General features: G+C 52.5%; 1 long non-coding RNA gene across 2 annotated transcripts in view; it reads left to right on the top strand.

The window, feature by feature from the left end:
* The window catches only part of LOC111531435, a 193,326-nt gene extending 172,053 nt beyond the window's left edge, over positions 1-21,273 (top strand). The window contains exons 4-5 of one of the 2 annotated variants that reach the window (XR_002728290.2): positions 15,965-18,038; positions 18,202-21,273. This is a non-coding gene — a long non-coding RNA (uncharacterized LOC111531435). Of the gene's footprint in view, positions 1-15,964 lie in introns of both variants that reach the window. The other variant, XR_002728289.3, reaches the window with a different exon arrangement.
* The last annotated feature ends 179 nt before the right edge of the window (positions 21,274-21,452 follow it).

Genomic DNA, 21,452 nt, shown 5'->3' with positions numbered 1-21,452 from the left:
CTGGCCTGCGGGCTCCTCCCTCCCTAGCTGGGGACAGTTGATCCAGGCGTCATTTCCTCCAGAGCTTGGACACAGCCAGACCCTCCCTGCCCCCAGGAGGCTGCCCTTCTGTCACTGTTGAACATTCGGTGAACTCACCACTCTGTGCAGGGCGTGTGGCTGCATCCTGGATTAAGAAAACAAGCTCTTGGAGGGGAGAGACCTTCCTTATTTCCTGTGCATCCTTCACAAGCAAAGTGACAAGCAGGTGACAAGCAAGTAGCCCAGCCACATTCGTGTTTGGAGTGTCTACTCGGGGACAAGACTTGTAGCCATCTGCAGTCACACAGGCCTCGCACAAGGCCTCATTCTATCCTTACAGCAACTGGGGGAAAAGTTCAGGTAAAGCTTTCAAGTACCATCAGGCCTGTTTCCCAGAGGAGGAAATGGATGCTGAGAGTAGCTAATTTACTGCCCAAAGCACATAGTAGGAGGCATGGTCAGGACTTTAACCCTGAGCTTTTGACTCCAGGCCCTAGATTCTATAAACTCTTTAGGAAATGTACTCCCCGGCCAAGTGCAGCATTTCACTGGCTTAGGAATTTAACACATGTCAGCAAAACGGCCACAGTGAGCACATCTGCATGCAGGAGGGACAGAAGGAAGGTGGGCACCACCCGGGGCTGTGACCCTCCCGCAGGCCACATCTGCGTGCAGGAGGGACGGAAGGAAGAGGGTCGGCATCACCTGGGGCTGTGACCCTCCCGCAGGCCATGTGCCTCCCCTGTGCCCCAGTGACCATGAGGGCCCACTCCTCTCTGCTGCAGACTCCCTGCCAGCAGGCAACAGGCTGTTTTCTTTTCTTTTCTTTTTTTTTTTTGAGACAGAGCTCATTTTGTCACCGAGACTAGAGTGCAGTGGTGCGATCTTGGCTCACTGCAACCTCCACCTGGGGTTCAAGTGATTCTCCCACCTCAGCCTCCTGAGCAGCTGAGACTACAGGCATACACCACCATGCCCAGCTAATTTTTGTATTTTTAGTAGAGATAGAGTTTTACCATATTGGCCAGGCTGGTCTCGAACTCCTTACCTTGTGATCCACCCATCTCGGCCTCCCAAAGTGCTGGGATTACAGGCATGAGCCACTGTGCCCAGCCTGGACTGCGTGTTTACCATTGAGAGAGGCTGTTGAGATCCTAAATAGACCCTGTTGAGACAAAGCCTGGCAGGTGCAGAGAAGAACAGGATTAAATGCAGCACAATAGAAAGGCGGAAATGGGTGGAGGAGGGAGAGGCCAGCTGCCAGCAGAGAAGCCCCAGTCGATCCGTGTGTGGTGTGAGTCCTGAGTGCAGCCTGCGTGTGTGTATTTACGAGTGGTATATGTGTGTGTGTGATGTGTATTTATGGGTGGTCAGTGTGTGTGTGTGGTGTGGTCTGTGTGTCTGACGTGTGGCTCCAGTGTGTGTTTGTGTGTGCTTGTGTGCACATGTGTGTTGTTGCCATGCAGTGCATGGGTGTTATGCGTGTACTTACGTGTGGTGTGTATCTGGTGTGTGATGTGTGTAGTTACATGCAGTCTGTGTGTCTGGTGTAAGTGAGTGCTTCTGGATGCGTGTGCAAGTTTGTGCTGTGTATGCTTCGTGCTGAGTGGTGTCAGCAGTGTGTGGGGTCAGTGTGGTCAGGAGTGCTGGTTGTGGGGATAGCAGCTTTGTCACCAATTCACAGCTACCCAGGGAGCAGAGATTTAAAAGCTGAAGCTTTAAGAGCTCTGGGTCCCTGAGAGCCATGGGGGACTTTTTGTGAAATAATCCACCTGGCTCCCTCCTCCAGGCTGTGCACTGAGGGAGCATCAGGCTGGGCTCCTGAGTCTGCACCCCTGCTGGGGCCCCACCTTGGGGAGTGGATCTGGGGGGTCACTCTGTAGGGAAAGCGAGCAGGGGCCTGGCTCAGGATAGAACTGGTAGCCTGGGGGTGCAGGTGGGAGGTGCCCACCCTCCCAGGACACCTGAGTAACAACAGAACCTACTCTAGCAGCAGTGTGGGCATGGCTCAGACATCGGCTGGGCCCCGGGGAGGCAGGGAAGGGGGTCAGGAAAAACTCCATAAAGCACCTTAGGGCACAATTCATGCCTTAGATGGGAAGAACCTTCCACAGTGTGCGGAGAGACCCAGTGAGCAGACCGGGCTGAGTGGGAGCTGCAGGACTGGGAGGAAGGAGACAGGGCCAGGAGGCAGGCAGGCGCCCTGAGCAGATGTGCGTGAGTGGGGCCAATCGGACCTCCCATCCAAGGGCCCCCAGACTCTCCAGGTAGTGACCTTTGCCACAGCTCCTCACCTCAAGATGGTGGGGGGAGCAAGCTGTGGGGGAATGTGGAGGACTAAGGGCCACTAACATTTCATAGCTAGCAGAGCAAAGCCTCACTACGGTCAGGTCAGACGGCCTGTGGAGATGGGAAGCAGGTTGGGAGAGGAGCCATGGGCCCAGCACAGGCTTGTTCTGCTGCCCTGCAGCGGGGGATTCCGTGCCAGTGCAGCCATCCCTTTCCTAGCCCCTCCCCTCATTTCAAAACGACCGTTTGCTTTTCCTTTAGGTGTATCATTAAGGACTCCCTTTAGCATGGAAATGCCATGATATGCAGAATGGGAAATGCCAAGTGTGCGGGATGAGGATGAGTTCCTCTACCCGGCCTGTGGGTGGTGTGTGCAGTCCAGTGCGGTAGCCAGGGCAGAGCAGAAGGCAGCAAAGGCAGACATGCAAGCGAGCTGACATTCCAGGGAGTGGACACAAAGCAAGCAACGCAAACCTGTGGTGTGATGTGATGCGGAGGTGGGGAAATAAGCAAAGGGGAGGGATAGAGTTGACGGGCGGGGTCAGACTGCCAGAAAACCATCTTGGAGGAGGCGATATTTGATCAGAGAGGGAAATAAAGGTGTGGGATGTGAGGAGATTTGGAAGAAGAGTGCCCTGGAATTCGGAGCAGTGGGTGCGGTCACGGTGAGGTGGGGTGGGCTTTGTCTAAGTAGCAGAGAGCCACGAGGTGAGGAAGAAGGGGTGCGGTGAACACAGGGGTCTGAGGGTTGCAGACCCCAGAGTGGGGCCCGGCAGGTGCAGGCAGCAGTGCCGGGTTCATGCCTAAAATGGCAGCTTCTAAAGCAGTAAGTGCATCAGTGATGTAATCTAGAACATTTGAGAACCAAGCGGCACACAGGTCAGATGTCAAGGGCAGAGGGGATGTTGGGAGGGGAGCTATGGTTATAATCCGGGTGGCGGGAGATGGCTGAGGATTTACGTGGCAGAGGTGAAGAGGGAGTGACACACAGATTTCGGAGACCTCACTGGTAGACAGGATGCTGCCTGGGAGGGAAAGGGAAAACTGAAGAATGACTGGGTTTCTGTTAAGGTGTCAGGAGCTGTGCTGCCGTTTGCCGAGGTGGGAAAGACTGGACGAAGGTGGCATCAGGAGAATGGAGAGTAGGGCTCTGCCTTAGAAACATTAAATTTGGGGCATCTACCAGCCCAAATGCAGAGATGCTCACTTGGGAGCTGGATCCACAGCCCTGGGTCAGGAGCTTGTTGAGGTGAGAGGTGCTCAGCGTGACAGTCCTGGGAAGTGGGGAAGGGCAGAGATGAGGATGGAGAATGAACTTGAAGGTCAGAATATGAGGAGCCATCAGGGAAGGAACCTGAGAAGCAGTCAGCAGTGAGGTGAGGGGAGGCCAGGGGCATGGAGGCCAAGGGAAGAGACATGTCAAGGAAGCAGCGTTCAAATGTGTCAAACATATGTCAGTGTTCAAACGTGTCAAATACTGCTGTCATTCAAGAAAGCTGGAGACTAAGAATTCTTTTTGGATTCTGCTAGAGGGAGCTTTCTGTTACCCTTGATAAAAGCAACCGTAGGTGGAGGTGATCAGGGTGTGTTGAGGTGAGAATGGAAGGTGAGGAAGTGGAGAAAGAACAACAGATGACAATTTTGTAAGAAAATGGGGTAAAATTAGGGACATGGAAACTACGGATTTGTTTCCCTGTTTCATTAAGATGATAACTATCACAGCATGGTTATAATCTGGTGGAAAATGGCACGACACAGGCAGATGCTGATGCAGAAGGGGGAGGAGGGTGAGAATAGCAGTAGGTTCCTTGAGTGGCTGGATTTCTAGGCAACATTGAGGCGTCATTAAGGTCTATGTTCTACATTTAAATTTAAAATGAGAATGGTCAGCATAGTTGTGTGTCTGTGGATGTGTGGATGTGAGTGTGTAATGCTTTTGTTTTTCCACGGATAAGCAGAGCTTGAATTTTTCCAGGTGAATGAGTATCTTGGAAGAAGTGTGGAAAAAGACTTGCGAGGTACACAGCAGTGCTGATATCAATGAGCCATGTTCTCTGATCTATTCGTGATGGAAGTGAGGCCATGGGTTTGTGGGCAGTAGAAGCCTGGTCGGGTGAGTGGATTGGAGGTTGCAATGGGGCTAAACATGAGCTATCTTGGAAGTTCTAGAATGAGTGATCTGGAAATGATCTGGAAATACGGACGGCTCAATGGTAGGCTTTTAAAACCAGACACTGGAGGATACACATGATTGGTAATACCAAATTCCAGGAGGGTGTGGTTCTTCAGTGAGAGGCTCATTCAGGTGGGGACACCATTGGATATGGTTGAGGGGTGCGAGCGTGGAGGATGGAGTTGGCCCAAAGACAGGAGTGGTGACGGGAGCTGTTGTTAGTGAACCAGGTGCTAAAAAGAAGCCAGTGGGGTGCCCCTGAGCTGGCGAATGACAGCAAAAAGCAGGGTAGCATGCAGCATAATATGATGGAATGTGCTTGCGAGGTGGGGGTGGGGTTGTGAAGGAGAAGGAAATAGCAATGGCTGGGGAAGGTCAAGCAGGGGAGGTGCTCACACCACCTCTATCCCAGTGGTGCCTTGGGGGTGGGAGATAAAAGGGCATGACTGGAAAGAGGACTTGGTGATCTTAAGGGAGATCCACACTTCAGTCGGAGAGGGCAATGGGTGGAAGACTTAGGGAGGGTGTGGGGATGTGTGGTTGACAGTCCATGCCCATGAGAGAGCAGAGAGAAGACGTGACTGGGACTGGGAAAAGGTGTTGAATGGGAAGAGATGATGCATGTGAGTGGAGGTCACGGCTTTGGGTGATGACAATAAGTTAATAGTGGGAAGGCTTGGTTTTTGAATTAGAAGTAACTAATTTCACTTTTGGTCTGTAAGGCATGGGACAATTATGTCTAATGGCAGCGCCTGCTATGGTCTGAATGTTGAGGTCCCCACCCCTAAGTTGAAATGTGGATCCCTAATACCCAGCGCAGCAGTGTTGGGAAGTGGGGCCCTGAGGAGACGGTTAGTTCCCGAGGCAAAGCCCTCGGGAACGGGATCAGTGTCCTTAGAGAAGACATCTCAGGGGCTTGTTCTCTGCTTCTGCCATGTGAAAACCCAGAAATGAGGTAACATCTATGAAGCAGAAAGAGCCCTGGTCAGATGCTACATCTGCTGGCACTTTGGTATTGGACTTCCAGCTCCCAGAACTGTGAGCAATATGCTTCTGTTGTTTATAAGTTACTGAGTCCAAGGTATCTTGTTATAGCCGCCTACGTGGCCCAAGACAATGTCCTTCTTAGGATGGGCATTCACGCACTCGCAGAGGTGCAAACAGCGCTGGCATGGTGGTGGTAAGATGGATGCAGAGAGGACTGGCCATGAGCACGCGAAGCTCTGGCGTCACTTTGGTACACGTGGAGGTGGGCTTCCTGCCGTGGAAGGGAAAGGATATGAGGACCAAGGGGAGTTCCCGAGATATGGAGGCACTGAGATGGGAGAAGCTGCGGCTTGATGAGGGGCAGTCTTCCCAAGGTCACATGGGATCTGGAGTACCCACGTGCACCAACCGTTGTCTTGTCTGACGTTTGGGTGTATCTCATTCCATGAGGAAACTTCCAGGCCATTATGTTTGACTCTGAGTCCCAGTTACTGGTTAGAGCTCTGGCTGAAAGTCAGGCATTGGACCGGGGGATGCCCTTTAACCTGGCCAGGCTGCTGTTGTTCAGAGATGACAGGCTCAGCCTTTTGAGACTTTTGGGGAGGCTGGAAAGAGGGCCTGTCATCCAGGGACATGTTGGCTACGCTTGAGAGTGTGGTTGGAAGAGCATGGGCTGTGGAAGCAGAATGAGCTAGATTCTGACCTCTGACCTCTGGTTACAGCTGTATTTTCATATTTAATCATCTCCGTAAATGTGCTTCCCGACAGTATGGACAGGAATGCAGGGCACACGTGCTGGTCTACCATGAAGGTCAAATGCAGTGGTGTGCTTTCACCCCCTCTGCTTTGCAGATGAGAAGCTGTGAAACTTGGGGAGGGTAAGTGACAATGTGACTCTGAGATCTGAACCCAGGCTCACCCAACTTTACAAATTCTGATGCTTTTCCTATCCCATCAGCAGCCTTTGGATGCTACTAGTTCAAGTCTTTTTGGAAATGGGACTTAGAACGATAAGTTCTTCTCCACGTGTTCATGAAATGTAAATGCAAAGCCATTGCAGGGACCCCGTGGGAAGTGGCCTAAGCACCTCTGCAGAATCCCATCTGTCTCATGACCACCAGTGCTGTGATCCTCCATTGGGATGTTGTGGGCACCTACTCTGTGCCCCAGTCTGTCTCGTGATCACTGGCGCTGTGATCCTCCATTTCTGTCTCCACTCTTACTGTCATTCAAGCCTTTCTGCACCTGACAGCACAGCAGTCCCTCCGTAGTGTTGCTCAGCAGCTTAACCCCACTGCACTGCCCTTGGGAGAAGCCCCCAGTGTCTCTTGGGGCTGAGGTGATGCCCCTCCTTGACTTGAACCTTCATGCTCCTCAGAGAAATGCCTTTCAACTTGGTGCTGTCAGACCCACGTAGACTCTGCTGAAGCACAGCCAGTTGCTCTGAATTCTTGAATGAGCCATCTTCCCTCTCACATCCAAGTCGTGGCTCACGCTGTTTACTCTGCCTGGACAATGTTCTCCCTGGCTCTGCATTTTAATTGCCTGTGTATCACTCCTGCTCCATGAAGAAGGTGATCAGAAACGTCACTCCTCCTCATATCTCCAGTGCCTAGCATAGTGCTTCCTCCCTGGTAGAATAAGAAGTTTTAATTGAATTAATAAATGCATTACTTAATTACAGTGTATAAATTTAGCTGTTTACTTGAGAAAGTTATTTAACATCTCTAGGCTTGTCTGTTCTCATTTTAAAAACAAGACAGTAATACCTGTCTCATAGAGTTGTTATGATATTTGAAATAAATTACGTTTGTAAAGTAACCTCAGATAGGCAAGTCAGACAGCCACATAGCAATTGTTCATCGAATGCCAGCTGCCTACGTCCTTCCCCAGTGGGAGGCAAAAGGTTATCTTTTACCCATGTGTTATTTCTCTCTGTGGAGTGGAACAAGCCCATAGTGAAAGGTCTAAGGAGTGAGGTCTAGCCACGCTGCTGGCCTCAGGAAAATCCCTGTCATCTCCACGCCTGGCATTGTCCTTCCTTCCTCACAGAGGGAGGCAGGAAGAGGATGAAAGGCACACGGTCACACTGGGCATTCTCTACAGCGTAAGGGTTCATCACCTGAGTGTTTCGGCCTCTTAAGTCATCTAGAAATGTAGGTTTTAAATCAATTGTGTCATTGCTCTTTCTTCCAAATCATAAATAAAACGGTCAGTGTAGCTTGCCTGCCCCAATATCATTGCCGTTTCCCTGGGAGCATGACGTCTACCTCCAGCACCATGGCCAGTTCCAGTTCAGCATGCATGGCACTGAGATGATTTTAAACACAATTACACTCAGCTTCAGGGAAACTCTGAAACATCCTGTAACTGACCCTTCATGAGAGTCTGCGTTCACTTGTTGTTATCCCTTTGCTTAATGCTGTTTGGGGGATACTTCATTTATCCAGCCCCAGCCATGGGAAGGCGCTGTACTCAAACCCACACAAATTTTGCAGGTAACTACAGCTTATCAATTCGATCAGCAAAACTTAAACACACAAAAATCATTTTGAATGTCGAATTAAAATATTTCTAAAATGGATAGCACACTGTCTCACCTACTTTATAGGAGAAACGTAATTAGTTATTGATGATATCACATATATATCAATTATTCCATCCTATAAAACAGAGTTACTCTTGGCAGCTGTGGAGCTGTATTACACCGTTTCTCCCTGCACTAAATGACCTAAACATCTAATGACTTCTGAGTTTCATTGGAGTTTATTTTTCTTCTCTTATGGCCAGCGGTTGGCAGTTTTTGCAAGATAGGTTGATGGGTGGTTTATTTTCTTCTTTCTAATTTTTTTCTGAATTTTAAATAAAAATATAGAGTTAATGCTCATTTATTTAGTGGGAAATATTTATTTTAAGTGAAATGAGTTCTGAGAGAAGTACAAAGGACATATTCCTGGAAAACAGTGAGACGAATTATTATTTTGGTGTTGGGATAGAGGGCCTCTGGGGAAAGGCGTGGGTCAGGACTAACTTCTTTAGAGAAGTGATCCCTTAAAAGATGATAACAATGTTGATAGATGAAAAATCCAGGGGTGAATTCCTCTAAGAGGAATAATGTGATTCAAGCTGCCGGGACACGTTCAGTGTGTCCCAGAAGACAAAAGTCCCAACCCTGGCTCTGCCTAGCAGTTGCATGCCCTTGGGCAGGACCCACCTGTCTCGTTTGTAAATTGTAGCCAACACTGACAGGCTCCTCATGCCGCTGTGAGGCCTCACCAGATTGGAGAAAGAGCCTCAGTTATTCAGGATTCTTTCATGAGAGACCTGATGACCTGGCACATTTTCATTACAGCACATTTCCTAGGAGTTACCTGCAAACTCAGATTGTTTTAAGGCTCAGGAATACTGCAGGTGCATGTGACGTTGAGGCTGGAGGATACTTTAGTTTGTTTCCTTGAGCCCTTAAGATTTCAAAGGTATAACTTTTCCTATGTCGGGTGACCAGAGAGGGAGAGGTTCTCCTCACAAAGGCATTTATGTCTAACCTACTCATTGCATTGCCGCTGCAAACATTGCTCTTGTATTTGACAAGGTTGCAGGTCAGGGCTGGCATTCCGGGCTCAGAGACCCCACATAGCAGCAGCTCTTCCATCAGAGAAGGGCATTGCACGGGCTGGGGGAAGACCGCCCGACCTTTGAAAAAGGCCCACAGTGACAGGCATGAAGAGCAGCCAGATACCAGACGCTGCCACGTGGAAGCATAGAAGAAAAAGAACTGGCAGGTCAGGAAACTCCAGGTAAAAAGAGACATCTTGCAGAGGAGGGTGGAAGCTGCAGAGCCTCCCCTCCCAGGGGAGTTCTGCCAGTTCCCACGGTTACCACCACGCACACCCCAGGAGGGCCCTGCTGCTCTCTTGAAATCCCATGTTCTTGGTTCTCCCGTATCATAGAGGTGACAGGGTGACATTTTAAAAATCCTTCACAAATCCTAAAGAGAAACTAGGAGGGAAAGACTGTAAGTTAAAAATAGCCATGTTTCCACAGTGCTGGGGCTTTTGCCCTACGCTGACTTCAATGCCAAAGGCTGCTGCAGCTCCTGGCTGGCTGTCCCAGGGGGTCCCTGTCCTCTTTTATCCCCTGCTTTCTGTGGAAACTGGCCTCCTTGCCTTCCACTCCCCACCTGCCCAGGCCTTCCTGGCATTTCAGGGCGGTGGACTCCCCCTTCTTGGGGACAAATTCTGCAGGAACCCAGGCTGCCTACGTCTGCTTGGCCCCACAGAGAGAGGCACTGGTTGGAGGTGGAGGGGGGGAGGTGAGGGAAGCTGGCATCCTCCCTATTCTCCTGCCCTGGACGGTGACTGACAGCTGCTGCTGCTCCTCCCTGTGCCTGCCTGTCACTCAGGTCTCATGGGGTGCTTGTCACCCCCTCTTCTTTCTCCCTTGCCTCGACGTGGTCCTTGCCGCTCATCCCTCAGGGCAGTGGCTCCTTCCGGCCGCCCTTTGGCTCTAGTTTCTCAGCCTCTCCATCCCTCCTGACACTAGCACCCTTCATGGAGTCCCCTCAGTCTTCCAAGCCCTGTGTGGTGTCTGCTTCTGACTGGACTCTCATACACATGCGGCATCACCCACAGCTTCCAAATTGTCCTCTCGGCCTCCCTCCTCCTGGGGTGGCCTCATCATCAATTCAACCTGATGTTTTTCTCTTCCCCCCTCCAGTGAGATCTTCCCAGATTCTTACTCTTGCTTCCAGCTTCTGATCCGAGAGAAGCACCCAGTTCACAAATGATTCCCACCAGCGCCAGCATCGTGCGCTTCTAACTTTCCCAATTTCAGGTCCGTCACTGCAGCAATAAGGAGGAATTTATCAGGTGAAAATATTTCTCAGTGGGGAAAGTGGAATTGTGAAAGTCTTCCCACGAGGGCTTCAGGCTAACGGTGCACCCCTCCCACAGAGGAGCCTGCACTGACTCCAGGGCTCTCCCCAAGTAGATGCCAACCACAGAGCCCCAAGTTCACTTAACGTTCAAAAGAGTGTTTGCTGAGCACTTCAGGCAATGATCTTGGTGACTGGGGTACGTAAGTTTGGGTGAATAAAGGAGATCGTTACATTGGTTTGCAATCCATTGAGGAAAGACAGAAAATGATAATATTTAAGTTAGCTAAAAAGCATTAGAATTTGAGTTTGGGGGAAATCAAAATAGAGGGTAGAACCTGGTGCAGGGTTTGGAAGCACTATGGGGTACTCAGGAGTCGTCTGTATTCACAGGCCAGAAAGAGTAAGCGCAATGGTGTAGGAGTTACTTGAGCAAAGGGGCATTTAGGAATATGGAGAGAGCGTCGCAGGGAGAAGGCGCAGAAGGCACTCCTCTGTGGCCTGAGTAGGGAAAGGTGGCCACGGAGGAGATGGCGGCAGTCAGGGCGGCATCAGGGATGGGTCAAATAGAACCCTGCAGTGTGTGGTGGACACTCGGCCTTTTATCCACAGTGAACTGGGGCTGTTGGGGAATTGAGGGTGATTTTCTGGGACGTGGCTCCCTCAGTCCACATGGGGAACTGGCCGCAGGAGAGGATGACTGACGTCCACACCCTGCTAGGAGCTCCCGGGTCCTCCAGGTGGGGAGACTGGGAAAGGGGCGTGGTGCGGGGGTGGAAGGAAGTGACCCCACGTTGGCACAGTCAGTGGGGGAGCCACAGGGGTTCCTGACCAACCGTGACATGGAGTGTGAGAACCAAGAAGGCCCCATGTCTCCTGAACCACTGTGGGGACGTCACCCCGAGGGGCAGATGCTGAAGGAGGAGGATGGTCATGGAGGGATGTCGGTTGTCCCTTGTGGAAAGCTTTCGTTAGAGACATCTGAAGTGTGGAACAAAGAGAGTTCCCAAGGCTCAGCCACAACAAGGAAATTCTCCCCTGGGCCTCCGAAGCCTGCCTGTGCCTGAGAGAGGGGCTGACTCTCTGCCAGAGGCCCCAGCTTCCTGGGTCAACAAGCCCGGGGCTGAAAGGGACATGCTGCGTACAGAGGTCCCCACAGCGCATCCCCACTCCTCCCTCCTCAGTGGGCATCTGCAGTGAGGGAGGGTCACAGGCACAGACACAGCAACCAGACCCGCTGCACCCTGAGGCTGCTCCCGCTGCTGGGGCTGCCTTAACAGAGGGGTGGGGATGGCAGTGATGATAATATGGAGGTTTACAGAAATCTTGAAGTCTTACCTGGACTGGGGTTGACACCTGAACTCTCCCTCTCTGTGTGTGTGTGTGTTTGGGTAAGGATGGTATTTAATTCTCATTTTCCGGGGAAGACTGTCCCACTCCAAACACAAATGAAAATCTGATTCTGCTGTTCATCTTCAAAGGCTGAGATAAAATACTTTCTCCTGAATTAACGGTTCCTTGTTTCCTTCAGTTCCTTCAGGCTAATGTTCAGATTGTAGTGGTTATTTCATGAAACCATATCAGAGCTATTACTTTCTCATTAGATTATGAACACCTTGGGAACAGGGATCTTGTGAATTCAACCTCCATGCCTCACATAATTCCAAGCACAGTCCCTGGCACATCATTGATATTTGGCCAATGAGCAGATGGATTGTGCAATAACCAAACACACCAGAGTGGAAATCTGTGGTCACTGTCGGTTTTCAAAGTTGGACAGTGGGCTTGGAGTAATGCTGCAGGACAGTTTCTTACGCCGATGGCAGTGGCGAGGAAATTTTGGCAAATCCCATCTGAAGACGTATTCTCTGCTGGCCATGTCTGTTCTGTGGCAACACTGCTCTCCCCGGGTTTCCCATGGTTTCCCTGCTTTGACAGCCTAAGGGCTACTCTACTCGACAGAACACCTTCCCCAGGGCCCCTTCCCCAGGCTTCCACGGCCACCCAGTTGGGTTCAGCCAATGGTCAACACCACAGGAGGATTGGGGATGGGAGAAGCAGGGTCTTGCTGTTTCTTCATTGTCTCCCCCTGGTTGGGCGGATGCCTCCATGGCTGCAGCTCCCCACCAGGTGGGCCTCCCCAAGGCTCCAGCTGCACAGACCTTGCTTTTGCCTTCGGATCTGAAGAGTGGAGCCCTGCTGCTGTGAGTCTCCGTGTTTCAACAGCTCCCGTTGGCTTCCCTGACTCTGCCAGGTTCTCGTTATTAAAGTCTTTGGAGCGACCTGGGTTTGTTGTGTTTATTTCTGGAAACTGGATACCATTTGTGCATGGAGTGTTGAGGATTCCCAGATTCTCCATGGACCTGGTGGCCAATTAACCATGCATCTGTTTTGAATGACGCCTCTGTCTCCCTGGCTCTAGATCCTGATTTGGCCACGGATGCCATGGGTGTGTAGCATGTGTGCGTGGAGAGTAGGTCTTCTAGAAATCGGACTTGAGAACTAGTTTGTGGAGCCCACTGCACAGGTGGTGGGGCCCTGGGGTAAGAGCACCCAGGAGGTCATCCTGCTGTTTGCTTCTGGGTCCTCTCCAGATTCAGCTCTCTCCTGGTCTCCATCCAGTTGGTGAGTGTCAGAGACACCTCCCCTACAGGGAGATGCAGGTCCCCCCTTTCTCGTCATTCTCCAAGTTTCTGCTCCACAGCAGTCCGTGCTGTGTGTCTGCAAGGTTCTCTGGGCAAGGGTCCTCCCATTCCCTGATCCTCTATCCCGGCTCAGTTCTCTAAGTATCCAACCCACACAAGGGAAGTGTCGGGCTCTGCCACCCACAGGCAGATTGATAAATGTTTAGCCATTCATTGATGATCTCATAAATATCAATCATTCTATCCTATAAACCAGCGATACCCTTAATAGCTCTGCAACTGGGTTAGGGCATTTTCCCTTCTCTAAATATCCTGGAATCTTATGATCTCTGAGTTTCAATGGGGTTTATCACTCTTCTCTCGTGAGAAGCCATTGGCAGTTTTTGCAAGGTAGGTTTGTGGGTGATTTGTTTTCTTCTTTGTACTTTTGTGATTTCTTAAATGAAAAAATATGTAGTTCACACTCATATTATTATTGGAAAATATTTATTTTAAATGAAATAAGTACTAATCGAGGTATAGGCTAGCATCCTCCTGAAAGATGGGGAGAGGAAGGGTCTTGGTGGTGGAATAGAGCTCAGAGCACTGTGTGTGTGTGTGTGTGTGTGTGTGTGTGTGTGTGTGTGTGAGGTGGCGAGAGAGAACTGGACATGGGGATGGCCGGGAAGTGTTGCCTACGGACTGGGCACCAGGCACAGGTGCTTTGGAGGTAGAGAAGAGGGGCCTGTCTGGTGTTCTAGGAAAGCCTCCTAGAAGGGAGAGCACTTGAACTAAGCCCATAAAGAATAGGGCTTAGCCCAGGAGGAAGGCAGGAGCCAGTGCTCTGGACAGCAGAGAAATGATGGTGAAGTGTGTCATACCCAGGATTTCACCAGTGATCTGGTATTTCGAGGTCAAACGTGAAGTGGGAAGAAGGAAGATGGGTCTGGAGGAGCAGAAGGCTGTGGCTGTCCCTAAGGTGAAGGGGTTAGAAGCTAAGATCTTCCATCATGGGAGGCCTGCAGCTCAGGAGACCCACAAATCCCAGTCTCAAAGAGATGACAAGCTCCAGAGAATTATCTAATCATATAAAGTCATTTGAAACTACTCAGAGTCTGTATCCGAGTTTTCCAGAGCAACAGGATGCATTTATAACCCATCAAACACTCCCTAGGATTTCCGTTCCCAACTTCCCAATTCCTTCCGATTCCAGAGGCCATCTTAGGCCAACATGGTGAAACCCCATCTCTACTAAAGATACAAAAATTAGCCAGGCATTAGCCAGGTACACCCGTGTAATCCCAGCTACTCAAGAGGCTGAGGCAGGAGAATTGCTTGAGCCCAGGAGGCAGAGGTTGCAGTGAACTGAGATCGTGCCACTGCACTCCAGCCTGGCCGACAGAGCAAAACTCTTATCTCGACAACCAAAATTATTTGATAAAAGTGGTCTTCTCTTTCCCTCTCCCAAGGAGGTGGTGGCCATTTGCTGATGGGGAATTTTATTTTGATAGAACTTCCTTATGTGGGTGAACGGGTGGGGTGCCTCAAGGATGGAGGCGTTTACATCAGAGGGAATAAACCCTTTCCCAATCCCTCTCCTCTTTGGTCCCTGCCAGTACGGTCTTCATTGACTAACAAGACAGATCGGATCATCTTCCAATAGCAGCCCTCTGCTTGTTCCCAAATTCTATTTGAATATCTCCAGCCTGATTCTGGGGAAAGGTACAGTTTCTTCCAGCCAGGAGGGGGAACCCACAGCAAATCCTGTTCTACACCAGCCTCCAGATTTGAGATGCCTGCGTGTCAAGCAAAGTCCACCGTGGTGGCAGAGAATACCCAAGGCCTCCCCCACACAGATGGTGCCTGAGCCCCTCCCTGCTCCCACCAGAGACACAGGAGAGACAGGCAGGAAAGAGAAGGTCTCCGGGCCACTCCTGGGGGCAGAGGAGCCACGCAGATCACTAGACAAGCACACGGGTGTGCAGGTGTGCAGGCTGGGTGCATCAGCTCAGCCACAGGGAGGGATTTTTGCCTCCAGAGCCGGCAGCAGAGTCGTGTCCTTCACTTCACAGTGGGCTCAAGGCTGCTCTGACCAAATGCTGAAGGAAGCGGATAAAGAAATGGAGCCCCAGTGCTGAGGGTGCCTGTTTCTGACTGTGCATATCCTGGAGTGGGGGGACCTCATAGAGCCCCAGTGCTGAGGGTGCCTGTTCCTGACTGTGCATGTCCTGGAGTGAGGGGACCTCATGGAGCGCCAGTGCTGAGGGTGCCTGTTCCTGACTGTGCATATCCGGGAGTGGGGGGACCTCATGGAGCGCCAGTGCTGAGGGTGCCTGTTCCTGACTGTGCATATCCTGGAGTGGGGGTACCTCATGGAGCCCCAGTGCTGAGGGTGCCTGTTCCTGACTGAGCATGTCCTGGAGTGGGGGGACCTCGGGAGGCAATGAAGAGACAAGGAAGATGTTGCTGTACCGAGAGGAAGCCCAGATACTTGTTGGCTTGTCTGAGGGACTCAGGGTGTCCTGTTCTGGTGTCTTGTGAACCCTCATCACCCTGAGGGTGACACCGAGGCTCTCAAAGGGGACGGGACCTGCCCAGGAGTCACAGCCCACCTCGTGTTTCCCACATGCAGTTGCCTGCTCTGTGCTAAGCTCCTCCTTGTGTCCAGCAGGGCCTAAGGGCCACAGACAACACTGAGGTTATGACTCTTAAGGGGCGTGTTTCATCCAGGGTCTATTAATGCTGAGGCAGGTGGAAGGAGCCTCAGGCAATGGCGATCGTGGTTCACCAATCACCAGGCTAGTGGGCAGGGACTGGTCGCCGCTGCCTGGCCCGGGGCATAGCCAGAGGGACCGGGTATCGGGACCAGAGTTTCATGAGCCGGGGCTGCCTTGAGTGGAGCAGTGACCTTGACATGAGAAACAGCGACCTTGGTGTGATGGACCCAGGGGCATGCCTACCTCTCCTCACTCTCTTTTCTCCCCACTCTCCTTCCAGGGCTCCTATTGGCCAGAGCCAAGCAAAGGAGGAGAGCAAGAAGCCATGGGCACTGTCTGCGTCCACGCCACAACCTCGCAGGCATGGCCAGGTGGAGTGGTGGGCGGCCCAGCCTGCAAGAGAAGCGGGCCCTGCTCAGCCCACCCCTGAGATCACGCAGCCGGCACTGCCGCACACTGGCGGGACTCCGGGCCCTGCTCTCACCGCGTGAGTCTGAACAAGCCACCTCTTCTCTCTCTGCTTTAAACGCTGCGCCTGTAAAGTGGAGATAAAACTGCAGCTCCTCCACGGGGCTTCCTTGAGGGCTAATGAAGTAACACAGCACGGCAGCTAACACGCTGCAAGGGCTCGGCCACTGTGCGCATCTCAGCCTCCCCCTGGGCTGCAGACCCAGCACCTGGGGCCTCACCTTCCCAGAGACTGGCCCAGGTGGTAAAGCGGCAGCGCGAACTTCCTGGGAGTGAGGGACGAGGGTGAACAAAGGACATGGGAGGGAACAAGGGCACATTTCCTACCCCTTAAATGCAAACAGCTCTTCAAGGTCCCAAGAGCACTTTCAACTGAATGGCACATTGATGCCGGGAGGCCATTGGAGAAGGTGCCTTGTCTGAATGGTGTAGACAGAGCTCCTGAGGCTCACAAAGGCTGGGCGATGTGCCCAAGGCCACATGGCTTGTTACCTGCGGTGCAGCCGTCAGTCCTGGATCTGATTCCAGATTCTGCGTATTTGCCATGCACATGTGTGTCTGTATGCAGCCTGAGGAAGCAGGCATATCTGCCCATGCTAGCGCCTGCACTTTGCACACACATAGCCTAGATGTGTGTGTCTGTGCTCAGCCTCCCCACAGGTACAGCAACCCTCCGAGGGCAGGCATTGTGCCTGATGCACCTTGGTCTCCAGCAGTGTGCAGTCAGGGCTCAGCCCACGTGTGGGCCAGTGCAGCATTTTCTCCAGAGCCTGCTCCAGGAAGAGGAGGAAATCTTCTGCTTGACTGTGAGAACTTACACGAAGAGGAGGGACAAGTGTGCTCTTATCCACATACTTTTTCTCCCTCCATGCTGAGGTTTTTCTACCTCCACACGATAAAAAATGGCAAATAAATTAGCATATGAAAATATGTAGCAAGGGTGAAAATGGCCCTGCAGGAGGTCACGGCCGTAGTTACAGCGTTCCAGGTTTCCAGGTGTACCTGCCACTCCAGGCTGAGTGGAAAGAAGGCCTCCCCGGAAGGGCACCGTCTCAGTGTTGGCGAGGCCAAGGCTCCTACATGACTTTCTTCCCAGAATCAGTGTGACAGTCCCATGAAGGATGCTTCAGTTCTCCAGCAATCTCCTCTCCTGGGTGTGGGCGCTGTTGGCAAGCAAATCAATTGGTCCCACAGCTCTGCCATCCAAGACACAGAGCTGAGGAGACACCCCCCAGAGAACCCCAGAGACTCACGCCTGGGCACCTGGGCCTGTTCGACGCAGAGCAACAGGCAGGCACTGGGCGTGCTGTCAGCTGAGCAGTGAAAAGGGACAAGCTGCTATGTCAAAAATGACACGCCGGCTTCTGCTGGTCTTGCAAAAGAGCTCTGCAGTGATGTGACTGCAGCTGACATCCCGCAACAGCAGCGGCTGGTTTCTGTGCTGGATTGAAATGCATCCAGCTCCCTGCGTTCACAGTGATGACTTCCAATGCTAATTCTCAGCGAGCCGGGCATGAAATAGATTCACAGGCGCTGCTTGGTGAAGGCCCTTTGGAGTTATTTGAGGTACCTGTGATGAAAACATCTGTGCCACTCGCTTTTGTGCATTTTTGTTCCCTTGGTTTCAATTATGCAAAGAATCTTTGGGCAAGAGAAAGAGAGAGGGGGAGAGTTTGCTGATGTAGTCCTTTTCCTTTTTGATGAGAGTGAGTGCCTGGTCTGATGCCTGAACAGGGGAAGCATAAGAAGGGAGGCAGACTTTCATCTTCCGCAAAGACACAGGGACGTGCTCTGCCTCATGCAAATGAGCTGTTCTAAAAGCGTCCCTGTGTCCTGCTGAGCCGCCTGGGCTCCCTTAGCCCTTCTCTCCGCAGGACAAATAAAGGGTGAGTTTACTGAGCTCATGTCTGTGAACATAAGTAATTGAGGGGGACGCTGGCAGCAACGAGGGTGGGCGGGTGATGCCGTGGAGGGAGCCCACCGCCTAGGGCGGCGCGCACATGTGTGCTGTGCGCTTTCCAGCTCATGTCTTTCTTTCTGGCACTGCAGCCTCGAAGAGCCTCTTCTCTCCACTGAAGGTCTACCCATTTGTTCTCTCCTGAAGAATGTGGCCCAAGTATGGGGTCTACAAGAGGTTACCAGAGATTTCAGACTCAGAGATGGGCCAGGGTCCCCTCGAGGCAGAGACGAGCTTGGAATCCAGGTCTTCCGATCTCATGGGGACTGTGGTTGGGAAAAGTCCCTGGGAGCTGTTTTTTCAAGTGCTGACTGAGTTGGTGGGCCCATCCCATCCCAGGGCCCCCGGTGTGGGGTGCGATGGACACCTTGCCCGTCTGCAGACTGTTCTCGTCTACCCTGAGCTCTCAAATCTAGTCGCTAATGGTTTCACAGGAAGCATCGATCCCTGGACTGCCTGAGCCGTCTCAGCAATGGTGGGAGATGCAGGAAGAGTCTGCTTCCTATTATTCTGAAAGCAGGAGCCCCAGGCAGGGGCGGCACAGTCATGGCTCCTCTGAGTTCTCAGTGTCTGTGTGTGGTCCCTCGACGTAGAGCAAGGGCTCCCAGGAGGCTGGTCACTGAGGACGAGGACAGCACTGCCCACATTGGGAAGGAGGAGAGGCTGAGCATTTCACCCAGATGCTCAGGCACAGTCTCCAAGCCCCATGCTGCCTCTACACCATGAGCGCCCCAGTTGAGCACCATCTCCTGAGCTGGGATTTGTGTGGGGATCTGCTCTCTTCTCTGCACAGCTGGGTGGCTCTCTTGTGCCCTCACATGCCTGCACCAAGACCAGCTCTCCCTCTCTGCCCTCCTCAGTGACCACGAACTCCTTGCCTTCTGGTTTCTGACCTGGTTGAACGAGTGGGCGGCACTGTGAGATCACAGCCCGGAGGCTGTGTGGGGGGAGTTTGTGCCTCCTGCCCCTGTGCAGAGTTTCCACAAGAGGATGGGGTCCTTCACCGGTGGCCCCAGCCCCTCAGCCGAGTTCCTGATAAAGTTCCTTGTCAGTTTGTACAGCTGCTGTAACAGATTCCCACGTTCTCAGTGGGCACAGAGCCACCTATGCCGATGGTCACTGCCGGGATGGGAGGAGTCCTGGCAGCCAGGCGTCTGTGTCAGCAGGGCCGTGCTCCTTCGGAGCCTCTGGGGGATTCTTCACCTTTTTCTGATCTGAGGCACCAGCCACAGTCCTCAGCCCAGGCCCCTTCCTCCCCCTTGACAGCTCGCCAGGAGCATCTTCAGCCTCTCTCTGGCTTCAGCCTTTGCCCTCTCACTCCTTCTCTGACTCCTACAGGGACCCGAGTGATTGCCTTGGGTCTCCTGGATAATCCAGGATAATCTCCTCAATCCCCAAATTCTTACTTTAATCGCATCTGCGAGTCTCTTTGCCAGTGAGGTGACGTATGACAGGTCCCTGGGCAGGTCATGGACACCATTGGCGTCGATGGTTCTGTCCGCCCAGGCTCCCTCCCTCCAGGGTTGCCACTGGTGGGTGCCTCACTGCTCTGTGGCTTCCTGCTCTCTGCTGAGCCTTCAGAGAGACAGAGAGACACTCGTCGTTAAACCCCTCTCCAGCGACGTGTTTCTGCTGCCTCCTCTGCACGGCCCATCTGGGCTGCCCACATTGGCGTCTCCTTCTCTGAGCTCAGGTCAACAGCCCTAAGCTGCCTGCACCCCTTCTCCTTTTTCCCATCCAACAAGACTGCTGTTGAAGAGTGGGAGGGTGATACGGATATCGCTGCTGGCGGATGGACCCGGCAGGGAAGGAGAATGTCCCCTCAGCTCTCTGCTGCCCGCAGGCCGTGCAACTCTGACCTGCACATGTGCTCTCTGGGCTGCAAACCATCGCCCACTCAGACCAGTGTCCTTCAGCAGCTCCGGAGGCTGGGGACAGCAGGCCCTCGGCTGGCCCACCTTGTATCCCCTGTGCCCTGCACTGAGCCGGTACTGAGGTCGACACCTACTGGTGAGGCTCACACCAGGCATTCCCTGAGCCTCCTTTTTTTGTGGCGCTCATTGCATTTTGGTGAAATTATTTATTTAGCCATTGCTGCATTTTCTGTTATGGTATCCGTGTACCAAGTTCTCTCTCCTTAGACCAGGAGGCATGTGCAACAGGCCTGGGAGGTGCCCCCAGTGGCTGCCGAGGAGGCCGGGGGAGGACACAAAGGCGGCCGCGTTGACCCCCAAGGTTGTGAAAGCACCATTCCTCCTGGGTGTTTCTCCACATGGGCTTCTTCCCTCCTCCTCTGCCCTCAGGGCCTGTTCTGCTGCCACTGCCCTCTGATTACGGAGAAATGGGGCACCCAGCTAAGAAACCAGCAGCTCACAACCAGTGAGGACAAGCTTTGTACTTGAAAAGAAAAAGAAAGAAAGAGGGAAATTTTCAACATAAAGACCTGGACTGTAAATGGAAGAATTTCAGGCCCAAAGCAAATAAAATCTGGAAGTAACAGGCCGCTCCCCACCCTCGGGCTCTGTCTGACTCCACGGTCAGAACTCCCTGCATCCGCCTCCTCCCTCCAGGCTTCAGCGGGCTCAGGTGGAGCGTGAGGCTGGAGTGCACGGTGTGGGTTCCAGCAGTCCAGATCCCTCCCACCCCACCACTTCTCACAAGGATGCAAAGACCCCAACAAGTCTGAGACCCCTGTTTCCACCTGGCTGGAGGGGTCTGGCAGGGTCATGGGAAAAGCCCAGCCTTGCTAGAATCTGCTGGTCGTGGATGAACAGTCACCCCAGCACTTCACTTGCCTTCTCTGTCCTCCAGTTTCCTCATCTGTAACGTGGTTACTCATACCCAACTGGCAAGGTTTTCATGGGAAGGATGCTCAGGACAGCGCCCAGCATGCATTCCTTACTGAACAATGTGGATTGCTTCCTTTTCACTAGTGTCTCGCTTCAGTCTTATTCCTAGGACAGAGTTATCCACAAAGAAGAAGTACGATCCTAGGGAGGGAAGGAGGAATGAGGGGAGGAGTGAACGGCAACCTGTGTGGCCAAGACATCACTCAGGAATGTCCTTGACAATGCCGGGCGCGGTGACTCACGCCTGTAATCTCACTTCGGGAGGCCGAGGTGGGCGGATCATGAGGTCAGGAGATCGAGACCATCCAGGCTAACATGGTGAAACACTGTCTCCACTGAAAAAAAAAATACAAAAAAAACTAGCCAGGCGTGGTGGCGGGCGCCTGTAGTCCCAGCTACTCCGGAGGCTGAGGCAGGAGAATGGCGTGAACCCGGGAGGCGGAGCTTGCAGTGAGCTGAGATGGCGCCACTGCACTCCAGCCTGGGCGACAGAG

The sequence above is a fragment of the Piliocolobus tephrosceles genome, chromosome 15, assembly GCF_002776525.5.
Source record: "Piliocolobus tephrosceles isolate RC106 chromosome 15, ASM277652v3, whole genome shotgun sequence".
Taxonomy (NCBI): Eukaryota; Metazoa; Chordata; class Mammalia; order Primates; family Cercopithecidae; genus Piliocolobus; species Piliocolobus tephrosceles.
This window is presented reverse-complemented; position numbering and strand designations above follow the sequence as displayed.